The sequence below is a fragment of the Schistocerca serialis genome, chromosome 3 (assembly GCF_023864345.2).
Source record: "Schistocerca serialis cubense isolate TAMUIC-IGC-003099 chromosome 3, iqSchSeri2.2, whole genome shotgun sequence".
NCBI lineage: Eukaryota > Metazoa > Arthropoda > Insecta > Orthoptera > Acrididae > Schistocerca > Schistocerca serialis.
Genome location: NC_064640.1, coordinates 997260078 through 997278910, shown reverse-complemented (window position 1 = coordinate 997278910; position 18833 = coordinate 997260078). Strand labels below are relative to the sequence as shown.

At 49.2% G+C, this 18833-nt stretch overlaps 1 protein-coding gene across 5 annotated transcripts in view; it reads left to right on the top strand.

Moving 5' to 3' along the window:
- Positions 1 to 18833, top strand: part of LOC126471447 (muscle calcium channel subunit alpha-1-like) — an 876499-nt gene that overhangs the window by 9949 nt on the left and 847717 nt on the right. The gene's annotated exons all lie outside the window — the stretch shown is intronic.

The following is an 18833-nucleotide window of genomic DNA, read 5'->3' as shown; positions in this document are numbered from 1 at the left end:
AAATGCGAGAGGGTTTCTCGCTGTGAGGGTTCCGTACAAAGGTAAGAACAATTTGATGTGGCACAATGGCCTAGAGCGCGTCTTCCACCTCGTCGACGTGCGTGACCCTAGCCTACCGCGGTCGCAATTTTCCAACTGGGGAAAAAGGACGTATAGTTTGATGTGGAATCCCGAACCACATGTTGTTTCTGGCGACTCCTCATATCGTCGAGAAATGAAGGCTAGGTTAAAAAGAAGACTGAAAGATGCATGCTGAAAGGAACGCTTAAACAAATTAAAATATACTGAGTCGCTGAAATGCTGATACAATTGATTGAGAGTCCAGTGTGCCTCGTTAGCTGTTCTTTCGTAGTAGCTCAGAGACTGGCCCAACCGGTTTCGTACTATTCACGTACATCCTCAAGTGTATTTAAGGTCTAATGTCCCATTTTATCTAAATGGCTTAATGCGTATTCTAAAGTGCCACGAGGAGCACTAACTGATGGAACTACCGACGGTATTCAAACTGGCTTTATGAATTTTAAATAGCGTTGGTGGCTGCAGCAGTTAGTCCTCCTCATTCCACCTTGGAACATGAATTAAGCCGTTTAGATAAAGTGAGACATTAGATCTTAAATCGTTTAGATAAAATGGGACATTAGACCTGAAATATACCTGAGGATGTACATGCATGGCACGAAACTCTACCAGTCTCTGAGAGAGTACGTAAAAGAGTTAACGCGGCAAATTGGACTCTCAATCAACTGTACCAGCATTTCAGCGCATCAATAAGTTTTAACTTGTTTGAGTGTTCCTTTCATTATGTATAATTGTTTTAGCTGTGGATGCCCTGCCTATAAAATTGTTCGCGAGGACTCAAAATTTGTGGTCCGTCTGAGATTCGATCCTAAGACATCTCGGCTTCCAGACACGCGCTTCAAAGCCAAACCACCAGGCCGAACATGTATATTGATTGTTTATCTGTAGATTTTGATGAGTTTCTGATTATCAAAATGTGTGACAGATGTGGTCATATCTTCCGATCGCATTGACTAAGAAGCTTAAATTATTTACACCGCCAAGGGACCGTAGACCGTAGTAGGATACATATTCCATTCTCGGGGCTAATCCGCCTGGAATAAGTATGTTGCAACAGAGCGCTAGTTCCTCACAGAGTCGAGATCGGTTTGCCTTCAGTGCGAGCCAGTTTCTCTGCATCGCCGCATGTCGTTGTAGTAAGGGTGTTTCCTGTTACATTATTAACAGGACAGGAGAACAAACACTAGAGATAAGCGAATTGTGATAGATTATTGCCATAGTTAAGGAATACAACCTAACGAATTAAGGTGTACCGTGCGCAATGACGTGAGATTTTAAACTCTTATTGTTACTTGTATAAGAACAGAGGTTGTGCAGCGCGTGTACAAACAATTATTGCTGGCTTTTTCCACAAAGGTCTGATCTGCCGAGTCTTTCGAAACGTCTGCACATGGCGCTATTTCTCACCGTACACTTGGGGCTCAGTCAGATTATTAGTTTAACAGTTTCACTGCGAAATTCTACAGAACGCGTTTTCCTGGTCTTTTGAAACGGTCTGTACTCACAAAAGGAAAAATCCAAGTGCTTCATGATCCGAGGAAGATATGAAAGAAGCAGTAGCAAGTGTTACAGGCAGCTCCTCTCAATCAAGTGTCAGCAATGTGCTACATAGCTTCACGAAGCGTGTGTGGCTGCAAAAGGACGCGTCATGTTTACTAGTGGTAAATGCTTGTGATTTTGACACTGAAATACATTGGATGGAATGGCCTCTTGGCTCAGCGAACAGCCCCACCATTTTTATAAATTATCATTTCTGCCTTCTTCAGATGTTTGTTTAATCCATTGGCTTGTACAGACGGCTCACGACCGGCCGCAAGTTTCAAGCCCTTCGCCACATTGCCGGCTGTGAGACAGGCCGAGCAGCTGTAGCTTCTTCTTAGTGTTTCTTCTTCTCCGTTAATAGGTGGCATGACATGTTACATACCATTGGTGAACTGAGAAATAGAGATATTTTGGATAACAAACTAGATTTCTTTCGAAATTTTTCGAGTTACAAGCAATCCTTTTGAGGTTCTGTTGGGTTTAGCCCCCCCCCCCCCTCCCCCCAGTTCCATCAAGAAAATGTCCTACATAAATTACGTAGTGTGTAAAATAAGGAAGAAGAAAACTGGCGTTGCACATGTCTGTATTTTTTCGGATACAGTACAGCAATAAAAACTTTTAAGACAGTATTACCTTCATTCGTCATCACTTCAAAAATAGTGCGATAGATTTATAAAGCATTCGTGTCAGAAAAATTACGTAATGTTGATAAAAGTGTGTAACACAAAATATGCCAACTTTGGTAAATTTAAATAATAAGTATAGGGTCGATTATGGAGAAAAATACTAGTAAGTCAACAGGTTAATACTTCGTTCATGTAAACGAATTTCGACATTTTATATACTCAAATGCATTCACAATTAACGTACCGTAAGTGTATCACATTGACAGTTTTTTTTAAAGTTTCGTGTCATATTTTATAGGGCTTACAGTTGAAACGAGTGGAATAGTATCGCTGTACCCTATGTGACACAAATTTGAACTCGATACCTCTACCCGTTCCCGAGAAAAAGGGGTTAGACGAACGACAAAATTATCCTATAGCGTTGACGTGTAAAACCGGTCGAGATACAGAACGTTAAAATAGCGTGTGTAGATTCGAATTCAGTTACTCGTATTCGCGTTGCGACGAGAAGCTACGTCCCGGCGTCGAGTTGCGAGAGCGCGCGAACTGTCCGCCTGTGGGCGCTCTCTTTGAAGGCGGGCTCGCTCGTAGCAAAGGGCGCGCGCGTCGCGCGTCGCGAGTCGTGCGTGGGGTCAGGAACGCGCGACGGCGCACTGCCGGCCCAGATCATTACGGTGGCGCGCTGACCGACTTCCCGCGGAGACGCGGCGGCCACGGCGCGCTGATCGTTATCCTCGGCGCCGGTTCGAGTCTCGGTCCGTAAAACGAGGTCGTTAACCCTGCGCACGTGGTGGTGTTTATAGCGCCCTCTGGCTGCATCCCCGGCCGCTTCGATTTTGCGCGGTGGCGGCGGTGCTGCCGGCGGAGGCTGCGGCTGCGGCGGCAGCGCAGCGGGCGCGGGCCGCCGGTTAGGTGTGGCCATGTAATTTTAGTGCTCCTCTCGGCCGTCGTCGTCGCTGCTATTTCCGGACCGTTTTGATGGGACAGACAAGTCGTGCGACGGCGTCACTCTCCTGACTATTCCGAGCCGGCGTCACTCACCCCTCATGGATCCTGGCTGGCTTTTGACGCTGCCCACGATTTCGGCGCAGTTCACCAAGACGCACCCGGGTAAGTGGAGTAGGCCTACCTGTTCTGAGGCCACCTACTTCGCTAGTACCCGTCGCCCTCCACCGGTAGACTGGCAGCCACTTCAGACTGGCAGCCACTTCAGACTGGGAGAATACACAATGGTCACTATCGACCGAATCGCTCGTATATTTTTCGTATACTATAATAAGCCACATCTATTCAGCTTCCGCCTGCCTCCGTATAAATCGTACCCTTTTATATCTGACTGCAACTGCCGATGCTTCGTACCGCTAAAGTTACTGATCGAATAATTGTAAGTTCTGTGCCGGTTTCAGTTTTTAGTGCATCGCTCCTGGCGTTTACATTTCTTGTGCATTACGAACCAAACTGGTAATGATTCTAATTTGTAAATTAGCTTTTTCTCGGAACCTATCAGTAATGAGGTCAATAAAAATTGCACACTCCTGGTTTAAAAAAAAAAAAACTTTCGGTGGCAGTTTACTTAGACGAAGTGTTGCGGTCCTTCATTTTCAGCATTTTGTTGATAGGGGACCAGCAATATTTTTAAATTCCTTAAAGGGTTTATTAATGTTTCTGTCAACAGTTGCAGTATTTATGTAAGGCGACTAGCTTCGAACTTTACAGGTTCGTTGCCGGCCGTTGTGGCCGAGCGGTTCTAGGCGCTTCAGTCCGGAACCGCGCTGCTGCTACGGTCGCAGGTTCGAATCCTGCCTCGCACATGGCTGTGTGTGATGTCCTTAGGTTAGTCAGGTTTAAGTAGTTCTAGGTTTAGGGGGCTGATAACCTCAGATGTTAAGTCTCATAGTGCTCAGAGCCATTTGAACCATTTTACAGGTTCATTTACATGTCTGGCCTACTGAGGCTGCACACACAAAGGCTCGATAAGAGGCATGTGTGGATTGTAGCATTCGTTCTGCAAACATTTATTAAGCATGTGTTGCCAGTTTGATGTTTATTGTTAAGATCGGGTACTGTCTGTGCAGCCTCAGTAGGCCGGGCTTGATAATGAACCTATAAGGTTTGAAACTAGTCTCCTAAGGTAAATACCGCAACTGTTGATAGAATCACAAATAAACGCTCTAAGGAAGTATTGCAGTATTTTAACAGTGTTTCACAAAATCTTACGTAATACTGTTGACCACTGTGACGTTTCGTAATTGCACCGAAAGGATGAAATTTTCCAGTTAATGTCACCAATTTCGTGTTTCATAAATACACTTATTTCGTCAATAGTGGTCCCAGACAATGTTTCCATTCCCAGATGGCTGTGATTGCTTACTGATTCATTTCCTTCAATGTCACCTACAAGTGGTATGATGGTGAGGTGTAAATCATTCTGTTTGCCGCCTATAAATGAAAACCGTTAACAAACACTAACTATATCACTTGTCCGTTCCGTGCGGTACTAACACATGATAAGAATGTTGTGCGGTCGACGAAAACTGTCCCTTCATAAGAGCTAGTGTACTAACAAGGGAACCTCCCCACCGCACCCCCCTCAGATTTAGTTATAAGTTGGCACAGTGGATAGGCCTTGAAAAACTGAACACACATCAATCGAGAAAACAGGAAGAAGTTGTGTGGAACTATGAAAAAATAAGCAAAATATACAAAAAGAGTAGTCCATGTGCAACATAGGCAACATCAAGGAGAATGTGACCTCAGGAGCGTCGTGGTTCCGTGGTTAGCATGAGTAGCTGCGGAACAAGAAGTCCTTGGTTCAAGTCTTCCCTCGAGTGAAAAATTTTATTTCTTTATTTTCGCAAAGTTATGATCTGTCCGTTCGTTCATTGACTTCACTGTTCACTGTAATAAGTTTTGTGTCTGTGTTTTGCGACCGCACCGCAAAACCGTGCGATTAGTAGACGAAAGGACGTGCCTCTCCAATGAGAACCGAAAACATTTGATCGCAAGGTCATAGGTCAACCGATTCCTCCACAGAAAAACACGTCTGATATATTGTATACGACACTGGTGACGGCATGTGTGTCACATGACAGGAATTTGTTGTCGACCCACCCAACTTGTACACTTGGCGAATGGGTAAAAAGATTCTTCTACCTTGCCCGATTTAGGTTTTCTTGTGGATGTGATAATCACTCCCAAAACACTGATGAAAACATAATAGTTTGTCACATAAACTGAAAATAAAAAATTAAACTTTTCACTCGAGGGAAGACTTGAACCAAGGACCTCTCGTTCCGCAGCTACTCACACTAACTACGGGACCACGACGCTCCTGTGTTTTTGTTATCTTTGATATTGCTTATCTTGCACATGGACTACTCAGTTTATATATTTTGCTCATTTTTTCATAGTTCCACACAACTTCGTCCTGTTTTATCGATTGATGTGTGTTCAGTTTTTCAAGGCCTATCCACTGTGCCAACTTATAACTAAATCTGAGGGGGGTGCGATGGGGAGGTTCCCTTGTAAGTAGCTATTCTAAATTTAAAACGCGGTTTTGGAAAACACCTTCACGTTAAAACGAATACCTTTAATATGAAGATTTTGCTCAACTAATAAAATGTCAGGGAGTTCTATGTATTTACTGTTAAGTTGGCTTCGGGATGCAATCAAGATTGTCGGTTAATGCTGGGCATTTCAGTCACTGACAAACCGATAAGTATCATTACAAAACTGCAGTTAGATCTGTGATACGCTGCATAATCACAGTGGATTATGTGCTTCACAGAAAACCGTGGTGGAACTGCATGTGTAGCAAACGGGAAATGACATTGCAGCTTCTAGCTATAAATCATATCTGTTACCATGTTTTGCCTATAGAATTGCAGAATAATCAATAATTTTCTATCTTGTAACACGCGATATAAAAACATCTGTATTTAGTGTTAAGTCTCCCATAAAAAAATATGTTACCGTTAACACAGCTGATAAAAAAGTTATAGTATAACGCTCAAGAATGAACAGTTTACAGCAGGTTCAAAAAATGGCTCTGAGCACTATGGGACTCAACTGATGAGGTCATTAGTCCCCTAGAACTTAGAACTAGTTAAACCTAACTAACCTAAGGACATCACAAACATCCATGCCCGAGGCAGGATTCGAACCTGCGACCGTAGCGGTCTTGCGGTTCCAGACTGCAGCGCCTTTAACCGCACGGCCACTTCGGCCGGCAGTTTACAGCAGGGTGGACAATAGCTCTGGCTCGGATGCCACTTTGTGAAAGCAGAGGTTAGCGGAGGGCCGCACCTTTTAAAATGACTGCACGCATTAGTTAAGTTTCATTACATAAAAGGTATAAACTGTTACCAAAAAAAAAATCTATCTGAGCGGGCTGCACAAAACCATTAGCGGGCCGTATGCCCATCCCTGGTTTACAAGTACAGATTCTTGTCGTGGACTGGAATCAGACCAGAATAACGCAAGCAGAAATAACATTCGTAAAGTGAAGAAAACATGTTCCGGATCTGTGATATAAAGATTTTCCCCCGGACGTTAGTGTGTCACTGCAAAGCAACAGCGTTTATTAATACCAACAGTAACTACAAACAAGCAGTACAAATAGGTGAATAAGGAGTACTGGCATTTATAAGCATTATAAAATCGGGCTTTTCAACTCTCGTCAGCGTTTTGTTATTACCTGGAAGCTTCTTTTCGGGATCAACAGTAAATTCAGCTGATCAAGAGGTTTACGATTTTGCTCTTACGTTTTGTTCATCCAAAGTTAAGTACAATTAGAACTAACTACTCTAAACGTACTTACTTAATACAGAAACAATCATTCGTTCAGTTTCTTATAAGATAAAGATTGCACTCGTAAATACTAACATTTCTGCTCTTCGTCTTTTTCCTTTCTTTTATTTATTTATTGATCTCTGGCTTCAGGCATCAAAGGCCATACAGCTAATAGTAGTTAATAAAGTGCCATGTTAACATAATTGCTGTTCCCACAGTATAACAATAAAAAGAGTTAAAGATACATATGTAAGTTCTTAATGTAAAATAAAAACACTAAAAGACGAACACCGTACGGCCAGCAGAAGTTACAACAGCGCGAAGTTAAAATCAGTGCAATTTTCATAACATAACAATGGTAAGACTGTGCATTACGAAGATAAGTTCGTTATATAAATTAAAAAAACACACAAAATTACGACCCACAGTTCCACCCGGGCTGGTTCCAGAAGCAAATTATAACTGAAAGCTCCACAACGCCAACGAAGAGAAGTTCTTAATGCAAAGTAAAAACACAAACGGAAGCTATACTTTTCGAAACGGGCTGGTTCTATGGAAGGACAAGATCCTCACAACGTATAGGTCAGAGCTGGATACCGGCGTCTTTTAAGCAGTTCGCAAACAAATAATACTTACATACGGAGTTTGTCAAACCTTTCGGGTCAAATTCAAACGGGAGATAGTGGGCTCACAATCTATCATTTTGAGATAGAAAACGGTGTTGTGACTCACAAAGCGTACACCGCTTAACAACAACGTTGCTCATAGTAATTGTTCAAACCGACAACGGCCAGTCTCAATGCATGTATTGCAGCGGCGCATGCAGTTCTGCCGCACTGTCGCCAAGATCCTGGATATCTGCACTGGAAAAGGCAGCAGGAGATAAACAGCGTTCACTGTTGACTACCAAACAGACATACTGTACACAACTTAACTAATAGCACATTTGTCATGTGACGACCTCGTGCATGGCACCGGCGCATTGACCTGTGCCACACGTCCACCACTATCACTGGTGTCAGTTGTCCGTGATATCAGACAGCTCGTGAGGCGCCCACGGTGAAATGTGTTACAGTGTACAGTGCATGCCACGCAGTCAAACATGGAACTTTACTGGGCACGAGAATTGGCAGACACGTATTTAATGTACGGTGCGGCAGGATGTGTAGTGCCCATGAAGCAGCGTGAATGTGAGAGAGAACGCTTTCCCCAACAGGCGTCACCCTAATAGGAAGAAGTTTATCTTCACGGATACCAACTTACGAGAGACGGGGTGGGTCACACCACATAGAGCCATCCAAGATTCCCGCCAAAGACACGTCCGAACACCAGACTTTGAGGAGATGGCGTTCGATCGTGTGGCCGACCACCCAGTAATAAGCACCCGTCAACTTGCCCGTGAAATGCACACTTCCAGAGTACTGGTGGAACAGGTATTGTCCGCAGCTCGTTGTCGTGCGGTAGCGTTCTCGCTTCCCGCGCCCGGGTTCCCGGGTTCGATTCTCAGCGGGGTCAGGGATTTTCTCTGCCTCGTGATGACTGGGTGTTGTGTGATGTCCTTAGGTTAGTTAGGTTTAAGTAGTTCTAAGTTCTAGGGGACTGATGACCATAGATGTTAAGTCCCATAGTGCTCAGAACCATTTGAACCATTTTTTTTAGACAGGTATTACACCCCTAACAGAAATTACGTGTGCAGGCACTGGTACCAACGGATTTTGACCCACGTATTCACTTCTGTCACTGGATTATCCACCATAGTGCTGTTGTGCTGAACTTCTTACAGTTTGTATTCTTCACGGATGAGGCCTAATTCACACGTGATGGTGTTTTATACAGCCATGGCTGGAGAGGGGACAGTGCTCTCTCCACTCACATCCGTGACCACTAGCAACGTTTTTCTGTCAACGTATGAGCGGGCATTGTCCAAGATGACCTAATGGGTCTTCTCTTTGCTGCCTCCCTGTTCGATTGGTCTACGTTAGCTGGTGTTCCTGCGAGATGTGCTGCCACAGTTATTGTCGGCAAAGGGATGTGGTTGCAACACAACATTGCACCAGCCCATTTGGCGTTAATGTCCGAGAGCAGCTAAACAACACGTACCCTCGTCGTCGGATTGGAAGAGGAATCCCCGTCCCGCGGCTAGAGCGATTTACCTATCTCACACCTCTTGCCTTTTTGTTCAGGGATTACGTTAAAATGTTGGTGTATGAAAGCGGAGCTGTCCTTCCACAATGCTTAGCGAGGTGGTTGACAGTTTCATTACGGGGAATCCCTCGATGCACATTTTTCCAGACTAAGCGAACGTCAGTGCCCAATGGCCGCGAGTCTACTATGGTCTCAGAGAGATGTCTGTTAGTCTGTTTATCAAACAGTTTCTGTTACACACTTTGGGAGCCCGTGACAATCAATACGAGCCGAAAAGTCTGCGTGTCATAATAAATAGCCTCCCTGATGGCCAGTGGTTCCGCCGTGTAGATGGACGATTCCCCCCTGCGGGTTCGGGGGTTAGAATAGGCCCGCGGTATTCCTGCCTGTCGTAAGAGGCGACTAAAAGGAGTTTCAAACGTTTCGGCCTTATGTGATGGTCCCCTCTCGGGTTTGACCTCCATCTTTCTAAATTATTCCGAAGAGCGAGCCAATTGGGGAAGGGCGCCTTACATGGTGCACTGTATCCGTCGTGCAATTAGACCTTTCGCCGTCTTTCTCGTCGTTGCAATGGTGTCCCGCTCGTTTTCGATCTCTTGGGCGATTACCACGCTGCACTCTGCAGTGTTTCTTTTAACTGCGACGACGCCCTTGGCCATTTTTGCACCTAAGATCCAGCACGGTAGCCAGTCCGTTGTGGTGGGGCCGCCATGTACCCTCTTGGTTGTAGCCCCCTGACAACACAGGGATCGCTCTACTGATGCCTGCGCCGTTAACTCCCCACGTATGCCAAGGAGTAGATGCCCATCGCCCTGGGGCATCGGGACTCCCGGCAATGGCCATCCTGCCAGGTGGCCTTTGCTGTGGCTGGGTGGCGCCCGTGGGGAGGGCCCTTGGTCGGAGTAGGTGGCATCAGGGCGGATGACCCGCAATGAAGCGTGGTACATCATCTCTCGCTGGCGGCCAGCCGTCAGCAGTCTCTAAGCGTTCGAGAGCCCATTTTAAAGGTAACGTTTATGACCCCAAATCGTTCCCCTCCCTCGCCACACCATGGGAGGTACGACAGGCATTGCGTGACAGTGAGACGTATTCGCCCAGATATCTTGTCTGTACCAGAGCTGATGGGGAATCTTTTCTATCCGTGAAGCCTCAGTTCTTTGTAGAGCATTTAGAGGACAAGTTCGGTGAGGTGGAGGGCTTGTCCAAGATGCGGTCTGGATCGGTGTTGATAAAAACGGCATCCTCTGCCCAGTCATGGAGGTTGCTCAATTGTGACAAGTTGGGGGATGTTTCCGTTAGCATCACGCCGCATAAGAGTCTGAACATGGTCCAGGGTATTATATTCCACCGGGATCTTCTTCTGCAGTCCGACGATGAATTACGCGCCAACCTCGAACGACGAGGTGTTCACTTCGTCCGGCGCGTCCATCGGGGTCCGAGGGATAATCAGGTCGCCACCGGTGCCTTCATCTTGGCCTTTGAGGGTGATGTCTTACCCGAAAAGGTTAAGGTGATGGTTTACCGTTGTGATGTGAAACCATATATCCCTCCTCCGATGCGGTGTTTTAAATGCTGGAAGTTCGGGCACATGTCATCTCGCTGTACTTCCAGCATCACGTGTCGGGATTGCGGACGTCCTTCGCATCCCGATACTCCATGTGCCCCGCCTCCTATCTGTGTTAACTGCGGAGAACACCATTCCCCCTGCTCGCCGGACTGCAGGATATTGCAGAAAGAACGGAAGATAATGGAATATAAGACCTTGGACCGGCTGACCTACCCCGAGGCTAGACGGAAATATGAGCGGCTCCACCCTGTGGCAATGCCGTCAACCTACGCCGCTGCTGCAACGACGGTTCTCCCGTCATCACGTATCGGCTCTACGATCGGTCGGCCTCCACCGGCCCCCTTGCTTGTGGGGGGCCCTTCACACCCTGTTGCTCCTGCTCCATCTTCTCCAGGAGCAACAGCCTCCCAACCATCGGGGACATCAGCTCCCCCTTCCCAGCCGGAGAAGCGTAAGACTTCTTCGGCTGCTCTCGCCAGGAAGGGATCCCTTGGGGACCTCCCTTCGCAAGTTCCGACCAGTGGAAAAGCGGACGCCCGCAAGTGGTTGAAACAACCGCCAGTCCCTGGTCGTCGGGCCTCGCGGTCGTCGTCTGTCCCTGAGACTGACCCAGTGAAGCCCATGCAGCCTGAACCGCCGAAGGCACAGCGTGACAAGCAGAAAAAGAAGAAAGTCCCCAAGACCAACGGTATTGCGGTGGCACCGATCCCACCGCTTCCTACAAGCTCTGCCTCTGAGGACGAGGTGGAGATTCTGGCGTCCGCTGAGGACCTCGCTCTTGCCGGTCCCTCGGACGCAATGGATGGCATTTGCACGGATGCTCCATCGGCGGCAGCAGGTGACCCAGTGGCGTAATCTGCCTTCCCAGTCCCTTCACGCCTTTCACAGCCATGGACAACACCATCCTCCAGTGGAACTGCAGCGGTTTCTTCCACCATCTAGCTGAGCTCCGTCAACTTATCAGCCTTCACCCTTTCTTCTGCATTGCTCTCCAGGAAACTTGGTTTCCAGCAATGCGAACCCCCGCCCTCCGTGGCTATCGGGGTTATTATAAAAACCGAGCAGCTTATGAAAGGGTGTCTGGTGGCGTCTGCATATATGTCCTTCACACTCTGCACAGCGAGTCTGTCCCTCTCCAGACGCCTTTAGAGGCTGTCGCTGTACGCGTGTGGACGCCACAGGCTGTTACCGTCTGCAGTCTTTACATTCCACCGGATGGTGCTGTCTCGCAGCATGTCCTGGCTGCACTGGTCGCCCAATTGCCGCCACCTTTCTTGCTATTGGGCGACTTCAACGCCCATAACCCTCTGTGGGGTGGGTCAGTTGCAACAGGTCGAGGCGCCATCGTTGAGCATTTATTGTCGCAGCTCGATCTCTCGCTGTTAAATGATGGTGCCTTCACACACTTCAGTGTGGCGCATGGCACCTACTCCGCCATTGACCTTTCAATCTGCAGCCATAGCCTCTTACCGTCTGTCCAATGGAGTGTGCATGACGACCTGTGTGGTAGTGATCACTTTCCGATCTTTTTGTCACTACCACAGCGCCACTCTTCTGGGCGCCCTAGCAGATGGGCTCTGAATAAGGCTGACTGGGACTTGTTCTCCTCCACTGCCGCTTTTGAGCCTCTCTCTACCGATGACATTGATGCGGTGGTTCACTCGGTCACCACCGGCATCGTTACTGCCGCCGAATCTGCCATTCCCCATTCCTGTGGGTCCCCTCGGCGGAAGGCTGTGCCTTGGTGGTCGCCCGAGATCGCTGAAGCGATTAAAGATCGCCGGCGGGCGCTCCAGCGTCACAAGCGACATGCCTCCGTCGACCACCTTATCGCCTTCAAACGGCTGCGTGCGCGGGCCCGCCTCCTTATCCGCCAAGGCAAGAAGGAGTGCTGGGAGCGGTATGTGTCCACAATTGGCCTCCATGTCACTCCATCGCAGGTCTGGGCCAAGATTCGACGCGTCTACGGCTATCGGCCACCTGTCAGCGTCCCTGCGCTCTCACTGAATGGAGCAGTTTGTACTGACTCCGACGTCATTGCAAATCGCTTAGCAGAGCATTTTGCTATGAGTTCCGCTTCTGCGAATTACCCCCAGGCCTTCTGCTCCATTAAAGAGCGGATGGAACGTCGGAGCCTTTCGTTTCGCACCAACCACCCAGAATCTTACAATGCTCCATTTAGTGAGTGGGAATTTCGCAGTGCCCTCGCTGCTTGCCCTGATACCGCTCCTGGGCCAGATGGCATCCACTGTCAGATGCTGAAACACCTTTCAGTGGACTGCCAGCGGCACCTTCTCGATCTTTACAACCGTCTTTGGGTCGAGGGGGAGTTTCCGTCGCGATGGCGGGAAGGCATTGTCATCCCCGTTTTGAAACCTGGAAAGAACCCTCTGGAGGTGGACAGCTACCGTCCCATTAGCCTCACCAACGTTCTTTGCACGTTGCTTGAATGGATGGTGAGCCGGCGCTTGAATTGGGTACTGGAGTCTCGGGGCCTTCTGGCTCCATCTCAGGGTGGGTTCCGTAAAGGCCGCTCCGCCGCCGACAATCTGGTGAGCCTGGAGTCGGCCATCTGTACTGCCTTTTCCCGTCGTCAGCACCTGGTCGCTGTCTTTTTTGACATGCGGAAGGCGTACGATACGACGTGGCGTCATCACATCCTTTCTACGCTTCATGGATGGGGTCTTCGGGGTCCTCTGCCGATTTTTATCCGCAATTTTCTGTCGTGTCGTACCTTCCGCGTGCAAGTCGCGGCCTCGTATAGTTCCTCCCACGTCCAGGAGAACGGTGTGCCACAGGGTTCCGTTTTAAGTGTCTGTCTGTTTTTAATAGCCATTAACGGTCTTGCTGCGGCCGTGGGAAACTCTGTCTCCGCTTCCCTGTATGCTGACGACTTCTGCCTTTACTACAGCTCTACTGGCATTGCAGCTGTTGAACGTCAGCTACAGGGCGCTATCCGTAGGGCGCAGTCTTGGGCTGTAGCGCATGGGTTTCAGTTTTCGGCAGCCAAGACCTGCGTTATGCATTTCTGCCGGCGACGTACTGTCCACCCGGAGCCGCAGCTTTCTCTTAACGGCGAACTTCTTTCGGTGGTGGCATCACACAGGTTTTTGGGGGTGGTTTTCGATGCCCGGTTGACTTGGCTGCCTCATATCCGGCAGCTCAAACAGACGTGTTGGCGGCATCTCAATGCACTGCGATGTTTGAGCCACACCCGCTGGGGAGCCGACCGCTCTACCCTGTTACGGCTCTACCAGGCGTTAATCCAGTCCCGTCTGGATTATGGGTGCCTGGCATATGGCTCAGCATCCCCGTCTGCGTTGTGGGTGCTGGACCCAATTCTCCACAGCGGGATACGCCTTGCCACTGGTGCTTTCCGCACCAGCCCTGTGGACAGCTTACTCGTGGAGGCAGGTGTCCCTCCACTGCATTTCCGACGCCAACGTTTGCTGGCCGCTTTTGCTGCCCATGTTCTAAGCTCGCCCGGGCATCCTAACTATCGTCTCCTGTTCCCGCAGTCAGTCGTCCATCTGCCGGAACGTCGGCCCCGGTCGGGTTGTCCGATCGCCATACGCGTCAAGGAGCTTCTCTCCGGGCTTGGGCTTGTCCCTGTTCCACCTCCTTTCCGGGCACCTCTGCGTACACCCCCGTGGTGCGTTCCTCGCCCTTGCCTTCGGCTAGACTTGGCACAGGGCTCGAAGGACTCAGTCCCTCCAGAGGCCTTCCGCCGCCGCTTTTATTCCATCCTGGCCACGTATCAGGGCTCTGGCATTGTTTACACCGACGGCTCGATGGTTGCTAGTCGAGTCGGTTATGCGCTCACTCTAGGGGACCATTCCGAACAACGTTCCTTGCCGGCTGGCTGCAGCGTTTACACTGCTGAGCTGGTCGCCATCTTTCGTGCCCTAGAGTATATCCGCTCCTGCTCAGGTGAGTCCTTCGTTATCTGTAGCGATTCCCTGAGCGGTTTACGAGCACTCGACCAGTGTTTTCCTCGTTCCCGTCTGGTGATGGCTATCCATGAGTCCCTGCATACTCTTGCGCGTTGCGGCCGCTCTGCGGTCTTCGTGTGGACCCCAGGCCATGTTGGGATCCCCGGCAACGAGAATGTTGACCGGCTGGCGAAAGAGGCGACTAGTGCACCATCTCTGGACGTTGGCCTCCCGGAGACAGATTTGCGAGCGTTCCTACGCCGCAAAATTCTGGACCTTTGGGACACTGAATGGCGCGCCCTGCCTTCACGCAACAAACTTCGGGCCATCAAGGGGGCTACCGGTGTGTGGCGCTCCTCCTTGCGGGTCTCTCGCAAGGAGTCTGTTGTCCTCTGCCGGCTGCGCATTGGGCACACTCGGCTTACGCACGGCCACTTATTGCGCCGTGAGGACGCGCCTCTATGTCGCTGCGGCTCCGTTTTATCCGTGGTTCATGTTTTATTGGAGTGTCCGTTTTTAGCCGCGCTCAGGCAGTCGTTCGCACTGCCTGACTCGCTCCCTGCCCTTTTAACAGATGACTCGGCTATGGCTGACTTAGTTTTACGTTTTATTCGGGCAGGGGGTTTTTATTCTTTAATCTGAGTGTTTCTGTTTTTATCTTATTGTTTTGTGTTGACTCTGGCCTTTGGCCTCCGGTTTTAAAATGATTTTTTAATGTGTTTCTAAGTGGTTGGCTTTTCCTTTTTTATTTCTATGGTCGGCCAACCACCGTCACACTCTGTGTGGTTTTAGTTCGTTTTGTCTTGTCCTTGTCTCAGTTTCTCTTGTTCTGTATCGTCTGTGATCTCTTCTGTTCCTCGTTTTTATTCTCTGTGGGTGTTCTTTGTCTTTGGAAAAAGGAACCGATGACCATGGCAGTCTGGTCCCTTTAATCCCCCAAACCAACCAACCAAGATGGACGATTCTGGAGGCAGTGCAGACATTTGGTATGTATCACTAGAGCGACTGAAGACGTATCCCAAACCCGCCTCACTTTTGTAGCCATCCGTATAGATTCAAGCATACTGTGGCCAATGTCGGGTGAGGAAGTGCTCCAGGTTGTGAATATTGTGCGTTCGCGCTCTGAAATCGGATGGCAAGTACGACACCGGGGCTGGGGTGACAGAAGTACCAAACAGAGAGTGAAAGCAAAGGAGTTTCGAGTCTTGCAGGACCAGCGATAAAAGATTTCGCCATTTCTCGCAGCTTCGAATTATCGAGGGAGTTTGGTTCGTCCTTCATCTGTGAGGTGCCTGCGTGAGCCCCCAATACTGAACCACCGCCTTGAGGCAAGCACAATCAAATACGGAAGACCGAATAAAGAGAAAATTACCGAACAGCATCTGCCGATGTATGGTGAGCGCCAATTGCAGAAGATCCCACTAACAGTGCGCTGGTGAGCGTTGATTTGGTGGCTCCAAGAAAAAGATGAAGCGCCCAATAATGGAGAACATAGAATTTACGCAAAGTCGATTTCATCGCGTTGCCATACACTGTGCTGCCATAATTGAAGACAGAGTTAAGAGGACTGCCGGTTCCGCTTCCCACCAGTATCTGAATATACACTCCTGGAAATGGAAAAAAGAACACATTGACACCGGTGTGTCAGACCCACCATACTTCCTCCGGACACTGCGAGAGGGCTGTACAAGCAATGATCACACGCACGGCACAGCGGACACACCAGGAACCGCGGTGTTGGCCGTCGAATGGCGCTAGCTGCGCAGCATTTGTGCACCGCCGCCGTCAGTGTCAGCCAGTTTGCCGTGGCATACGGAGCTCCATCGCAGTCTTTAACACTGGTAGCATGCCGCGACAGCGTGGACGTGAACCGTATGTGCAGTTGACGGACTTTGAGCGAGGGCGTATAGTGGGCATGCGGGAGGCTGGGTGGACGTACCGCCGAATTGCTCAACACGTGGGGCGTGAGGTCTCCACAGTACATCGATGTTGTCGCCAGTGGTCGGCGGAAGGTGCACGTGCCCGTCGACCTGGGACCGGACCGCAGCGACGCACGGATGCACGCCAAGACCGTAGGATCCTACGCAGTGCCGTAGGGGACCGCACCGCCACTTCCCAGCAAATTAGGGACACTGTTGCTCCTCGGGTATCGGCGAGGACCATTCGCAACCGTCTCCATGAAGCTGGGCTACGGTCCCGCACACCGTTAGGCCGTCTTCCGCTCACGCCCCAACATCGTGCAGCCCGCCTCCAGTGATGTCGCGACAGGCGTGAATGGTGGGACGAATGGAGACGTGTCGTCTTCAGCGATGAGAGTCGCTTCTGCCTTGGTGCCAATGATGGTCGTATGCGTGTTTGGCGCCGTGCAGGTGAGCGCCACAATCAGGACTGCATACGACCGAGGCACACAGGGCCAACACCCGGCATCATGGTGTGGGGAGCGATCTCCTACACTGGCCGTACACCACTGGTGATCGTCGAGGGGACACTGAATAGTGCACGGTACATCCAAACCGTCATCGAACCCATCGTTCTAGCATTCCTAGACCGGCAAGGGAACTTGCTGTTCCAACAGGATAATGCACGTCCGCATGTATCCCGTGCCACCCAACGTGCTCTAGAAGGTGTAAGTCAACTACCCTGGCCAGCAAGATCTCCGGATCTGTCCCCCATTGAGCATGTTTGGGACTGGATGAAGCGTCGTCTCACGCGGTCTGCACGTCCAGCACGAACGCTGGTCCAACTGAGGCGCCAGGTGGAAATGGCATGGCAAGCCGTTCCACAGGACTACATCCAGCATCTCTACGATCGTCTCCATGGGAGAATAGCAGCCTGCATTGCTGCGAAAGGTGGATATACACTGTACTAGTGCCGACATTGTGCATGCTCTGTTGCCTGTGTCTATGTGCCTGTGGTTCTGTCAGTGTGATCATGTGATGTATCTGACCCCAGGAATGTGTCAATAAAGTTTCCCCTTCCTGGGACAATGAATTCACGGTGTTCTTATTTCAATTTCCAGGAGTGTATATTCAGTTTGTTTCACGTTGTCTAAGAAATATGCAGCACGATGTGTCCACGTCACTTTGCAATCAAAGAGACATCAAGCAGCTTAGCAGCAAGATTGTGCGGGCCAAGCTGACGTTCAGACCAGATGTAATTGCGTCGTTTTCTGGTGAAAATCAATCATCACTGCAGATTTTTCGGACGACACAGTGAGTCCGTACTTGAACTTTCACGTTAGGGCAAAGCAGTCACCAGGTCGGCGACATGAAGAGTGTATAGTGAGAGATGCAGTAGCATACCCTGTGAAAGGCCACGGGACACTATGCGAGTCCAGTATAGCACGTTATCCTGGTCACTGTCACAGACTGTATGGGAGACGAGCAAACCATAGATAATTCACAAAAGCGATACCGGGAGGTGTAGCAGTTTGAAATTGTTAGTGAGCTCGGCTATCACAATATTGTCATAAGCCCTGGAAAAACACAAGACATAAAACCATCAGGTGCCCGTTAGTCAGGAATGTTTTTTCGTTGTCCATCACAAGAGATGTGATATTGTGAAGAGTGCTTCTGCCCTTATGAAAGCAATATTGCATCTGGGGGAAAAAGTCTTGGTTTTTAACCACCACTCTAAGCGGAACTTGAGAAGACCATCAAATACCTTACACATATATCACGACAGGTCACACGGGCGATCCGAATGCTTCCGAGGTTTCGATATTGGCACCAATATTTGAGTCGTCCAATCAGCTGTTCTTGTTGTTCCAAATGTCACTGAAGATGCTCACAAGGACGTGTTTTGCGTTATCGGACAAATTACTGATCATGGAATAATGGATTTGGTAGTATACAGTACTCCTTTGAGTACTGACTATGATCAGGAGTATTGGTCACGAAGAGGTCAGTGGGTGCTGACAGTGCAGAGGGTGGTGCGATAATATCGGGATCTTGTCTCTCCAAGTCTGCAACCACTTGGGAGGCACCGGTCTCCGCTTGAGAGAGGAAACCATTGCCCAGATCGACCCAACGGAGGTTTTCGTGGAGAGACATTCATAAAATTTCCTCCAATGTTCTTTTTTGTAGGCCCTGATAAAGTGCTTATTAGCTGCATCCGTCCGTTTGTAAGCAATATAGTTTTCCCACGTGCTAT